Source organism: Erinaceus europaeus, chromosome 13 (assembly GCF_950295315.1).
Source record: "Erinaceus europaeus chromosome 13, mEriEur2.1, whole genome shotgun sequence".
NCBI classification, from domain to species: Eukaryota; Metazoa; Chordata; class Mammalia; order Eulipotyphla; family Erinaceidae; genus Erinaceus; species Erinaceus europaeus.
In genome coordinates, this window is record NC_080174.1 from 42,689,800 (window position 1) to 42,703,287 (window position 13,488).

At 41.8% G+C, this 13,488-nt stretch overlaps 1 protein-coding gene across 2 annotated transcripts in view; it reads right to left on the reverse strand.

Moving 5' to 3' along the window:
• The window catches only part of WASF2 (WASP family member 2), a 109,292-nt gene that overhangs the window by 79,307 nt on the left and 16,497 nt on the right, over positions 1-13,488 (reverse strand). The gene's annotated exons all lie outside the window — the stretch shown is intronic.

The following is a 13,488-nucleotide window of genomic DNA, read 5'->3' on the forward strand; positions in this document are numbered from 1 at the left end:
GCAGTGCTGCAGGTGTCTCTGTCTATTTCCCCCTTCCCTATCGATTTCTGGCTATCTCTAGCCAATAAATAAATATTGATAATAAAAAGTAGCTATAGTACTATTCAAGCATTATAAGAAAAGAACACAATGATTAAAAAATATTTTGAAGGGGGTCGGGCGGTAGGGTTAAACACACGTGTCGCAAAAGTGGTGTGAAAGGACTGGCCTAAGGATCCTGGTTCAAGCCCCCAGCTCCTCACTTCAGGGGAGTCGCTTCACAAACAGTGAAGCAAGTCTGCAGGTGTCTTTTTTTTTTAAGATTTTTTAAAAATCTTTTTATATTTATTAATTTATTTTCCCTTTTGTTGCCCTTGTTTCTTGCTGCTGTAGTTATTACTGTTGTTGATTTTGTCATTGTTGTTGGATAGGACAGAGAGAAACAGAGATAGGAGGGGAAGACAGAGAGGGGCAAACAAAGATAGACACCTGCAGACCTGCTTCACCGCCTGTGAAGCGACCCCCCCCGCCCCCCGCAGGTGGGGAGCCAGGGGCTGGAACCCTGATCCTTACGCTGGTCCTTGCACTTTGCGCCACATGCGCTTCAGTCGCTGTGCTACCGCCAGACTCCCAGGTGTGTCTGTCTTTCTCTCTGTCTTACCCTCTTCTCTCCATTTCTTTCTGTCCAACAACGAGGACATCAATAACAACAACAATAACAACCACAACAATAAAACAACAAGGGCACCAAAAGGGGGGAAGCAATATATATGTAATGATGACGTTAATAATATTATATGGCATGAAAAATGGGCAGGGCACTGTTAAGTATTTAATAGCTAAAAATGAACTCATTCCTGAAGTTTGAAATCAACTTTCTCATATCAGTCAAACTATTTTAAGTTTCTGACCTTCCAGTTCTTAAAACTGTAAAATGAAAGTGACTGTACATCTACTATCCAGTCCTAGAAAAAAATTAATTATCTTCTAAAATTTTTTGCAGGAAAAAAAATGGGCAGGGTGGTCCGGGAGGTGGTGCAATGGATAAAGGATTGGACGAGCCACTTCACAGGTGGTGAAGCAGGTCTGCAGCTGTCTGTCTTTCTCTCCCCCTCTCTGTCTTCCCCTCCTCTCTCCACTTCTCTCTGTCCTATCTAACAACCACATCAATAACAACAATAATAACTACAACAACAATAAAAAGACAACAAGGGCAACAAAAGGGAAAATAAATAAATTAAATAAATGAATAAGTAAGTAAATAAATAAATAAATATAATGGTAAAGTGGGCAGGGCAGTTCAGGATGAACACAGTGGATGAAACATTGGACTCTCAAACAGGAAGTTTGTTTATTTATTTTACCAGAGCACTGCTCAGCTCTAGATTGTTGGGGGGGGGGATTGAACCTAGGACCTTGGAGCCTCAGGCATGAGTTTCTTTGCATAATCATTTGCATAACCATTATATTACCTAACCTCCACCCCAGGAAGTCTTGAGTTCAATCCCTGGAATCATATGTGCCAGTGATGCCCTTGGTTCTCTCCTTTCTCATTCATAAATGAATAAAAATTTAAAAACAGAAACAAAATTGAACAGGATTTGAGCATGTGTAATAAGTATATTATATATTTGTGGTGGACAGTGTAAACAAAGCCATAAAAACAGAACATAAAGAGAGACAAAGATGCCACTGAGAACCTCTTGCATATGCATATCAGGAATAGAATCAGGTCTCACACATACAAGGCACACAGTACGACACCAAGACACACACACACACACACACACACACACACACACACACACACACACCAGCCATAATGAATTATTTCTGAGGAATGAAGATGAACACATTATTGCAAAAGCAGTAGCAAACAAAGATAGAAAGCCAATGAGAATGAAATAGCAGGCTGTTTGCACTTTACTCAATAAGTGTTAGGAGTCACACAACTGGAGTTACAGGTTATAGAACATTCAGAAAGATGCTGTACATGTCTCTTAAGAATAGCAAAACAGAATGGGGTTGGGGAGGGAGACTAGAAATAGAAATAACAATGAAGGGGGCTGGGTGGTGGCGCACCTGGTTGAGTACACATTATATATAACATGCAAGGATCCGGGTTTGAGCCCCTAGTTCCCAACTGCAAGGGGGAAGCAGTGTTACAGGTGTTTCTCTGTCTCTATGTCCCCCTTCCCTCTTGATGTCTGGCTGTCTCTATCCAATAAATAAATAAAGATAACAAAAAATTAAAAGAGCAATGAAGTAACAGGGCCTAAACGGAGTAGTGGGAGAAAACAGAGGGAGGAGCCTGAGAGTGTCTTGGCATAAAAAGAGAAAATCAGTAGTCCGAAGGTGGCGCAGTGATAAAACGTTAGACTCTCAAGAATGAGGTCCTCAGTTCAATCCCTGGCAGCACATGTGCCAGTGTGATGTCTGGTTTTCTCTCTCCTCCTATCTTTATCAGAAATAAATAAAATCTTTAAAAGAGAGAGAGAGAATCAGCTCATGGAAGACAACAGTAACTAAGGCCTTACATCTGGGTGGGCTGGTATTAGTACAGACAGTGTTCAGTATGTTGGCAGACCTAGGCCAGCACTGAAATGTACCGACTGAGTACTAACTGAATGGAAATAAGCAAGTAGGAAGCACAGTGAGTAAAGGAAGTGGGTGGAAGAATGAACTTGTCAGTTCCATTTCAACCTATAAGGAAGTGGTGGTGCTGAAGGAAAATGTGCTGGTATACTAGGCAATTTCTTAGACAAGCACAGGTTCAATCATTAGAATCTGTATAAAAAGGGAGTCGGGTGATAGCACAGTGGGTTAAGCGCACGTGGTACAAAGCGCAAGAACTGGTGTACGGCTCCCGGTTTGAGTCCCTGGCTCCCCAACTGCAGGGGAGTCGCTTCACAGTGGTGAAGCAGGTCTGCAGGTGTCTATCTTTCTCTCCCCTCTCTTGTCTTCCCCTCCTCTCTTCATTTTTTCTCTCTGTCCTATCTAACAATGACGACATCAATAACAACAACTACAACAATAAAAAAGGGCAACAAAAGGGAAAATAAATAAATAAAGTTTAAAAAAAAAAGAATCTGTATAAACAGTCCCCCAGGCCTATAAGCATGTATCCCAAGCGAGGAAGAGACAAGCTGTGCCGATGTAAGCAGTGGTTCTCAAAAGCAAACAATCCATGAAGAACTGGAGGTGCTGAAGGGATATCCAGGTAGGATGATCCTTTTGTAATTTTTGAACTGGGGAGATTTAGGAGCTACAGTTTGGACTTTGAAGTTAAAGACATGTGCACTCGAAGGGATGGAGTGAGGAGAATGGGAACTTGCAGCATAAGGTCCCAAGTTTGATGCCTGGCACCATGGATGCCAGAGAGATGCTCTGGCTTTCTCTTTCAGTAATAAGGTAATCACTCAGTTTTTAAAAGGCATAACAGAATAGGTGACTTCTCCATGCAAAAGCATGAGAGGCAGATCAGATGACAGGTTAAAGACTGACAAAAAAGAAACCCTTAAAAGGCAAAGAGAAAACCTGAAGAATGCTTGTCACAAAAGTTACCTGCTCCACAAGAGAAGTATTTAGTTCTTACCTTCTTCCTTAACTCACATATCTAAGCCACCTTCAAGGTCTCCCAGTTCTTCCTCCAAAAGTACTAAGTACATCTCCTTTTGATGGTTTCTTTTGCTACCGAACTAGTTCAAGCCCTGACTACCACCAAACTTCTGCAACAGCCATCTATTACCCATACCAATCAATTCCTGTCACCAGATAAAACTATTTTCTTTGCAGCAACTGAATGAATATTTTATTTTATTTTTTGGTGCATCCGAGATTGATGCCTATGCAATTTCCACAGCTCCTGGCAAACTCTCTTCTCCCATCTCCCCCTCTCCCCCTGCTTTTTAAATTAAAAATAAATATCCCCACTCCCAATAAAATGAGGGTGTTGTTTTTTGTTTGTTTTTTTAACTAAAGCTAGAAGGGACCAGGTAGAACTCACACATTACTGTGCATGAAGGCTCGGGAGCTAGTCCCCAGTCCCCACCAGCGTAAGGAAGGTTCACAAGTAGTGGAGCAGTGCTGCTGTTTAGAGAGAGAGAGAGGAAGAGGGGGAGAGAGTGGGATGACTGCTAGGAATAGTGGAGTCATACAGGCACCAAACCCCAGTGATAACCCTGGTGGGGGGGATAATAAATAACAATAATAATGACAAACATATCTAAGTTCACTGCATGAGAACATTAATCTCTGGTGTCAAAACCAGGCAGAGGGCTGGGGAAATAACATAGTGATTATGCAAAAAAGACTTTCATGCCGGAGGCATCAAAGGTCTCAGGTTCAATCCCCAACACCCCAAGCCAAAGCTGAGCAGTGCTATGGAAGAAAAGAAAATAAAAGAAGAGAAGAGAATAGTAGCGCAGCAGGTTAAGCGCATGTGGCACAAAGCACAGGGACTGGCGTAAGAATCCAGATTCGAGCCCCCCACCCCGCTCCCCACCTGTAGGGAGGGGAGTTGCTTCACAGGCAGTGAAGCAGGTCTGCAGGTGTCTTATCTTTCTCCCCTCTCTGTCTTCCCCTCTTCTATCCATTTCTCTCAGTCCTATCCAACAACAACGACATCAATAATAACTACAACAATAAAAAACAAGGGCAACAAAAGGGAATAAATAAATATAAAAAAAGAAGAGAAAAGAGAGAAACAAAGGAAGGAAGAAAGGAGGGAAGGAAAGAAGGAAGGAAGGAAGGAAGGAAGGAAGGAAGGAAGGAAGGGGCCAAGAGAGAATTTATCTGGTAAGCCTACATTTTACCGTACCCAAGGTCCTCATTCACCACATGGGATCACTATGCAAAGGGAGCAGTGGAGTAGTTAGGTAGTGTGTCTGTCTGTCTGTCTCTCTCTTTCACTGTCTCTTTCCCTATCTGGAAAAATAAACAGAGAGATTTTTCTCCTTAGGTCATTCCCCACTTACATTAACATTGTACTGAAGGTTATAACCAGGGCATTCAGTCAAGAATAAAAAGGAAATGAAGAAGTAAGAATCTATTTGCAGTAGACATTAACTTGTATATAGATAAGTATATGGAATACACACACACAAACAAATCTGTTAGAATTAAAGTATTAACTTACAAGATCAACATATTAAAAAATCAATTATACCATGAAAGCTGTTCAGTGGTGAGGCACGTCATGCTTCAAGCGCTCGATTCAATCCACAGAACCAGTCATGAGAGCACAAGGATCACTGAACCCTAAGGATGGTGGAGCAGTGCTTTGGTGTTTTCTACTCTCCTTTCTCTTCCTCACTAGTTCTCTCTCTCTCTCTCTCCCTCTCTCTCTCTCCCTCCCTCCCTCTCTCTCTTTTTGCCTTCAAGGTTATCACTGGGGCTCGTTGCTGGTACTATGAATCCACAGCTTCCAGTGGCCTTTTTTTTTTCTACTTTATTTTTATTGGACAGGACAGAGAGAAATTGATAAAGAGGGAGAAAGAAAGACACCTGCAGACCTGCTTCACCACTTGCGAAGCGTCGCTGCTGCAGATGGGGAGGCAGGGGCTCAAACCTGGGTCTTTGAGCATTGTACTAAGTGTGCTTAACCAGGTGCACCTCTGCCCAGCCCCCTCACTCACACTCTCTACAAACATAAAATAAAAATTGGGTAGAGAGGTGGCTTTCATGCACAAGGCTATGGGTTCAACCCCTGGGAGGTGGCGCAGTGGATAAGGTACTGAACTCTCAAGCATGAGGTCCCAAGTTCAATTCCCATCATCACATAGGCCAGTGATGGTTCTCTCTTACTAATCATTGTTTGTTGAGAGAGACAGAATAAACACCAGAGTACTGCTCAGCACTTCTATGAGGTGATGTCATGAATTTTCTTTTTTTCACCACTCCTATCACCCCCCCCCCCCATAGATAACTTACACTATAGTTCTCCTACAGTCTTGGAAATAGGCTGACATTTTGTTGGGTTTTTTTCACATTCATATACTCATTTGTCTATATTCCACATATGAGTGAGTGAAACCATTCTGTAGTTGTCCTTTACCTCCTTAGTTGCTTCATTAGGCAGAATCTTCTCCAATTCCATCCACTTTAAGGTTTATTTTTATTTATTTATTATTGGATAGAGACAGAAAGAAGTAAAGAGAGGAGGGGGAGATAGGGAGAGCGACAAAGAGACACCTGCAGCACTGCTTCACCACTCATGAAGTTTTCCCCCTGTAGGTGGGGATCAGAGGCTTTGAACCTGGGTCCGTGTGCACTGTTACGTGTGAGCTTACAAGCAGGTGCACCACTGCCTGGCCCCAATTCTATCCGCTTTAAACCTGCAGCTTCTAGGGCCTCATCCATACAAGTTGGTGCTCTAACAGGCTTAGTTATCTCCCCAGTCCTCATCTCTTTTTGTGTGTGTGGAGTACGGGCCTCACACAAGTGTGATTTCATCACTACGGGGACACTTTGATCCAGATCCAGATATCACAGCACAGGAGATTCTTTTAAAAATAATTATTTTATTTATTGTTGCCCTTGTTTCATTGTTGTCGTTGTTGCTGGATAGAACAGAGAGAAATGGAGAGAGATGGAGAAGACAGAGGGGGGGAGAGAAAGATAGACACCTGCAGACCTGCTTCACCTCTGTGAAGTGACCCCATTGCAGGTGGGGAGCCAGGGCTTGAACTGGGATCCTTGCCCCGGTCTTTGCGCTTTGCGCCACGTGCGCTTAACCCACTGCACTACAGCCCGACTCCCAGAAGTCTTAAAAGAAAGTCTACGTGTAAGACTTTTTAAAAAATATTTATTTATTCTCTTTTGTTGCCCTTTTTTTTTAATTGTTGTAGTTATTATTGTTGTCTTTGTTGGATAGGACAGAAATGGAGAAAGGAGAAGACAGAGAGAGAGAAAGAGAGACACATGGAGACCCGCTTCATTGCCTATGAAGTGACTTCCCTGCCAGGGGGTGGGGGTTGGGGGGGGCTCAGACTAGGATTCTTAGGGGGGTCCTTGCACTTTGCGCCACCTGCACTTAACCCGCTGCAATACCACCCAACTCCCCATTGTAAGACTTTTTAAATCTTAGGTCAGGCAGTAATTTCTAAGATATGACACTTAAAAACACAAATCATCAAAGAAAAAAAAAATATATATATATAAAACTGTGGCTATGGAGACAGCTTAGAAGTAGCTCATACATGGTGTAAAGCACAAGGACTGGAGTAAATAATCCAGTTCGAGCCCCCGGCTCCCCACTTGAAATGGGGTCGCTTCACAAGCGCTGAAGCAGGTCTGCAGGTGTCTATCTTTCTCTCCCCCTGTCTTCCCCTCCTCTCTCGATTTCTCTCTGTCCTATCTAACAACAACAACAATAAAATAAGGGCAACAAAAAGGGGACTAAATAAATTTTTTTTAAAAAAAAGTAGTTCACAGGACGCATTCAATTCCCAGTACAGCACATGCCAAGAGTAATGCGCTCTCCCTCTCCCTCTCCCCCCCCCACACACACACATACACATACTATAAGTAACCTTAGCAGGGAGGTATCTTGTACATCAACAAAACTAAACTTTTGGGCTTTAAAGAGCTTGATTTAAAAAGTGAAAAAAAAATGGAATAAAATATCTGTATATCATATGTGATCAGGGATTTGCAACAAAAATGTATAAAAGAACTATTACAATTCAATAAAAAAGGAAAAATAACCCAATCTAAGAATGGGTAAACTTTTTTTTTTTTGCCTCCAGGGTTCTTGCTGGGGCTCAGTGCTTGCACTATGAATCCACTGCTCCTATGGCTTTTTTTTTTTTTTTCGGATAGGACAAAGAGAAGTTGAGAGGGATGAGGAAGTTAGAGAGGAGGAGAGAAAGACAGACACCACAGACCTGCTTCATTGCCTGTGAGGCAAACCCCCTGCAGGTGTGGAGCCAGGGTTCCAATGGAATCCTTGATTGGGTCCTTGTGCTTTGTACTATGGGGTGCTTAGCCTGTGCGCTACCGCCTGGCCCCCAAAATGGGTAAACACTTTTAAAGGCACTCTCTAAGAAGACAAACAGTCAACAAAGAAATGAAAAAAATATTCATCATTAATCATTAGGGAAATACAAATCAAAACACAAGATATTGCTTCATACCCATTAGGATGATTATAATAATTACAAAAAATATCAAAAGAAAACACACACAAAATCTGTACATTAATATTTATAGCAGTTATTCATAAATAGTTCCAAAAGTAGACAAATCAAACAATCATCAACTGATCAATATTTAAATAAACGTGCTGCATCCACACAAAAAAATGTGAGTCACCTATGACAATGAAGTGTTAATACAAACTGCAATATGGAGGAACCTTGAAAACAACTAAATGAGGGAGTCGGGCAGTTCTTCTTCTTCTTGTAGCGTTTGCCGGTCGGGCAGTAACGCAGCGGGTTAAGCACACGTGGAGCAAAGCGCAAGGACCAGCCTAAGGATGTCGGTTGGAGGCCCTGGCTCCCCACCTGCAGGGGAGTTACTTCACAAGTGGTGAAGCAGGTCTGCAGGTGTCTATCTTTCTCTCCCCGTCTTCCCCATCTCTCTCCATTTCTCTCTGTCCTATCCAACAACGACGACATCAATGGCTAACAATAATAACTACAACAGTAAAACAACAAGGTCAACAAAAGGGAATAAATAAATAATATTAAAAAAAAAGAAAGAAAACATACTAAATAAGAGAAATCAGTCACTAGCATCCACATATTTTGACCGGTTTATAGGAAATGTCCAGAATCAGTACATCCACAGAGAAAAAGCAGAATAATGGTTGCCCAAGACTAGAGGAGAAGACGAGGACTCACTTCTAGTAGACAAGGAGCACATACCGTCCTATGTGGTGAGACACTCTGGGATTAGATGGAGAAGACCCACACAAGGTTATCCACACAACCTGTGGATAACCTTAAAGGACTGACATACACAAATGTCTGAAATTTTTTTTAAATTTATGACTCATAGTGGGTTACTAGACTGCAAGATTACAGTGTATAGTTCCACTCCACACCTACCATCAAATTTCTGTGTCCTCACCTTCCCACCTTCCAACCTTCCAAAGATAACCACTGTAGTTCTCACAAGTCTTGGTAACAGTTCGTTTGTGTTAGAATTTGGGTGGGGTATTTCTTTGTTGTTGTTTGTTTGTTTTTGCAAATTCAAATGTATCAGTTCTATAGATTCCACATGAATGAAACCACCCAGTAGTTGTCTTTTATCTCTTAACATTTCTCTAAGTATAATCACCTCTAGCCAAGGGATACATTTTTAAATAAAAGGGATGAAAAAGTGGACATGTGTCTCATGCATCCATGATTTCACTGCTCGCATGTCCACTTTTCCACTCATTTTATTTCCCGTAAAGAAGAGACAGTGTAATACTTGAAGCTTCCCTTGGTATCCTGGCACTCCCATGTGGTGCCAGGGCTCAAATCTGGGCTGCATGACAAGACATATACCTAGTGAGCCATCTTCTGGTCCTAAAAGGGTCAACTGTTTACCAGGTAAATTATCGCAATATTAAAACTCAAAATGACTTACACATAACAAGGATGAGGGGAGCAACAGGTAGCTCAGCTGATACAGCACTGGACTCCCAAGCATAATGACCTCAATTCCATCCCTAGTAGCCCCAGAATGATGCTCTGGTGTATTCTTGTGTGTTCATGCTCTCTCTCTCTCTCCCGCCCCCCAACCTCACTAGTAAGTAAATAATTTTAAGAAAAAAAGGTGAGAAAACAAATATACAGGGGCTCATTATGTCATTATCTTTAATTTTATAAATACTTTTGCAGTGAAAAGTTTTTAAAAATCTCTTCAAGCACTGCAATTATAGAAACAAAAATATCTTTTCAAGGCTTCCCATTTTACTTCAAAATAAAACTCCTTGGTCCTACAAAGCTTTGAAAGACCTTTGCCCTTACTGTTCCTTCTACCCTGGGACTCTTCCTTCTCCTAATTTGGCTGGTTTGTTTTCACTCTTCAGCTTCAATTTATCATTTTATCAGAGAGGTTTTTCCAGCATGTCTTTATCTAGATTCCTCCATTACTGTCTATCACAATATTATGTTTTATTCTCTTCCTAGTACATCACAATCTTTCAACGTTTTATTTGTGTACTTATTAGCTTACTGTCTATCCAAGTCTCCCTTATTATGAGGGCAGGGATTTTGTTCTCTTAATCACTGAGTTGTAGTCCTTGCACTTGGCACATAATAGGTATTCAGTCAATGTAAAGAAAGTTGTGGCCCAGGAGGCTGCACAGCAGTAGAGTACTGGACTTGGAAGCACATGATCCTGACTTTGATGCCCATCACTGTATGAGACAGAGTGACGCTCTGACCTCTCTCGTTTCCTGTTTCTCATGAAATAAATCCTCTTTAAAAATTTAACAAAGTTACTGAATGTTAAACTAATAATTGGGCATCAATATTGAGCCGGTTGTTGGACATTTAATATAATAAGATTTTACAGAAAGCCTACTGTTTGCAAGGATAAATATATTTGAAAAGAGAAGATATATGATATAAAGAGAATTAAGTAGGCTTTTTTTTTTTAACTAGAGCACTGATCAGTTCTGGCTTATGGTGGTGTGGGGGATTAAACCTGGAACTTTGGAGCCTCAGGCATGAAAGTCTCTTTACCTAACCATTATGCTATCTATCTCCCCACTCTATAGAATATATATATGTATATACACACATATATATAATTTTATTTATTTATTAATGAAGAAGACAGGGAAAGAGAACCAGACATCACTCTGGTACATGTCCTGCTAGTGACTGAACTCAGGACCTCATGCTTGAGAGCCCAGTGCTTTATCCACTGCGCCACCTCCCAAACCACACCCCACAGACTTTTTTTTTTAACCGGAGCGCTCCCACAGACTATTGGACACAAAAGACAAATAAGGTTTAAAACTATTTTCCCCCAGAGAATTCACTACGAAACAGAAATGAGTGCACTAGTATAGTCCCTTCTCTAGATAAAGATGTGTAAACAGAGGGGCCCCCAGGGATTGATGCTGAAACCTATCACAAGTAACATTTTTAGAGGTCATCCAGAAAAAAAACAAGTGAAACCTTGCCAGCCTACAGATGACTACAGCAGTAGGTAGAAGTATGATGGTACAAAGTTGTGTGTCGTGAAATGCTGAAAATGGCTTCCATGTAGACAAAAACAGGGTAATAACAATAATGGAAAAATACTCCAAACTACAATTATCAGATGATGAGCTCTAAGGCTACCTGTTACAATACCAAAATAAAAAGGTTTCCGAGTCCCTAGACTATATCCTAGATACAGCTACAAAAAGGCAACAAAAATGCTGGCTGGTACTATGAAAGCTTCGGGAACACAGAACATATTATCCTGCCCTGTACAAACCATAATGTATCTGTACGAGAAGAGACTGTGCAGCTGAGATCATCATAGCAGGGGGAAACAGTAAAGTCATAGAGCAGGGCTAGAATGGTATCCAAAAAGATAAAAATCAGAGGGAGCTTGTGTGTAAATTTTATAAAATAATACTAGTAATGATGGGCTGGGGGAGATAGCATAATGGTTATGCAAAAGATTTTCATGTATGAGGCTCTGAGGTCCCAGGTTCAATACCCAGCATCACCTGTCTGTATGTCTTTTTCTTTCTCATTAAAAAAATAAAAATATTAAAAGTAATGATATTAAGGGGGCCGGGTAGTGGCATACCCAGTTAAATGAGCAAGAACCTGCACTAGGACCAGGGTTCAAGCCCCAGCTCCCATCTGCAGCTGTGAAGCGGGACTATAGGTGTCTATCTTTGTCTCTGCCTCTTTAATCTCCCCTGCCTTCTCAATTTTTCTCTGTCCTATTGAATAAAAGGGGGAGGGAGGGAAGAAGCAGCCAGAAGTGGTAGATTTGTAGTGCCAGCACCAAGTCCCTGCAATAACCCTGATAGCACAAAAGAAAAAAACGTTTTTGGGAGTCGGGCGGTAGCGCAGCAGGTTAAGCCACATTGCACAAAGCGCAAGGACCAGTGTAAGGATCCCCGGCTCGAGCCCCTGGCTCCCCACCTGCAGGGGAGTCGCTTCACAAACAGGTCTGCAGGTGTCTGTCTTTCTCTCCCCCTCTGTCTTCCCTTCCTCTCTCCATTTTTCTCTGTCCTAGCCAACAACGATGACATCAACAACAATAATAATTACAACAACAATAAAACAAGGGCAACAAAAGGGAAAATAATAAATAAGAAAAAAAGTTTAATTTAATTAAAATGGGGACCAGACAGTGACGTATCTGGTTAAGTGCACACATTATAGTGAACAAGGACCCAGGTTCAAGCTCCTAGTCCCCACCTGCAGGGGGAAAGCTTCACAAAGCTGAAGTAGGGCTGCAGGTATCTCTCTGTCTCTCTCACTCTCTACCTTCCCCTCTTTTCTCAATTTCTGACTTTATCCAATAATAAATAAAATTTTAAAACACACACACACACATATATATATATCCTAGATTTTAGCATCAGAAATAAAGTTTAAAGTAAAACAAAAGATGAGCATCGGGGGTCGGGCGGTACCGCAGCGGGTTAAGTGCACATGGCACAAAGCACAAGGACCAGCGTAAGGATAACAGTTGGAGCCCCTGGCTCCCCACCTACAGGGGAGTCGCTTCACAAGTGGTGAAGCAGGTGTGCAGGTATCTATCTTTCTCTCCCCCTCTGTCTTCTCCTCTCTTCATTTCTCTCTGTCCTATCCAACAACAACAACGACATCAATAACAACAACAATAACTACAATAATGAAACAAGGGCAACAAAAGGAAATAAATATTTAAAACAATAATAAAGATAAAATAAAAAATATAAAGACCATGCTCGAGGCTCTAAAGTCCCAGGTTCAATCCCTTGCGCCACCATAACCCAGAGCTGAGAACTAGTACTCTGATAAACATTTCAATTCTTCCCCAAAGCAGAAAGATTCTAGGCTAGATGATATATGTCCAACTAAATACACTGTTGTGATTCTTCCTTCTCCTCCTCCCCCACCCCTCATGTTTCCATTGTAAGGGGGGGGGGTCAATGGTTTACAGGACACTGCTGGCAGATGGTGCAGCTTTGCAGTATCCCTGTGGCAGGTCTCCACAGAACATTCTCACGCTCAGCCTAGGTCCTTCTCCATCATCACACACCAAGAACCCAAGGCCCTTTTCACCACCTCCCATACCCTCCTTCCCCAGAGTCTTTTTGTTTCAGTGCAATACACCAGGCATTTCTTCTTTCTATTTATTTGTTTATTTATTCATGCATCATTCATTCATTCATTGGCTAAAGAAGGAAACTGAGAGGGAAGAGAGAGACAGATACCTACTGCACTGCTTCACCACTTGTGAAGCTTCCCCCCGCAGGTGGGGACCTGGGGCTTGAACCCAGGTCTTTGCACACTGTAGCATGTACCCCTATTTCTTCTTTCTTTATACCAGAGCACCTCCTAGCTCAGGCTA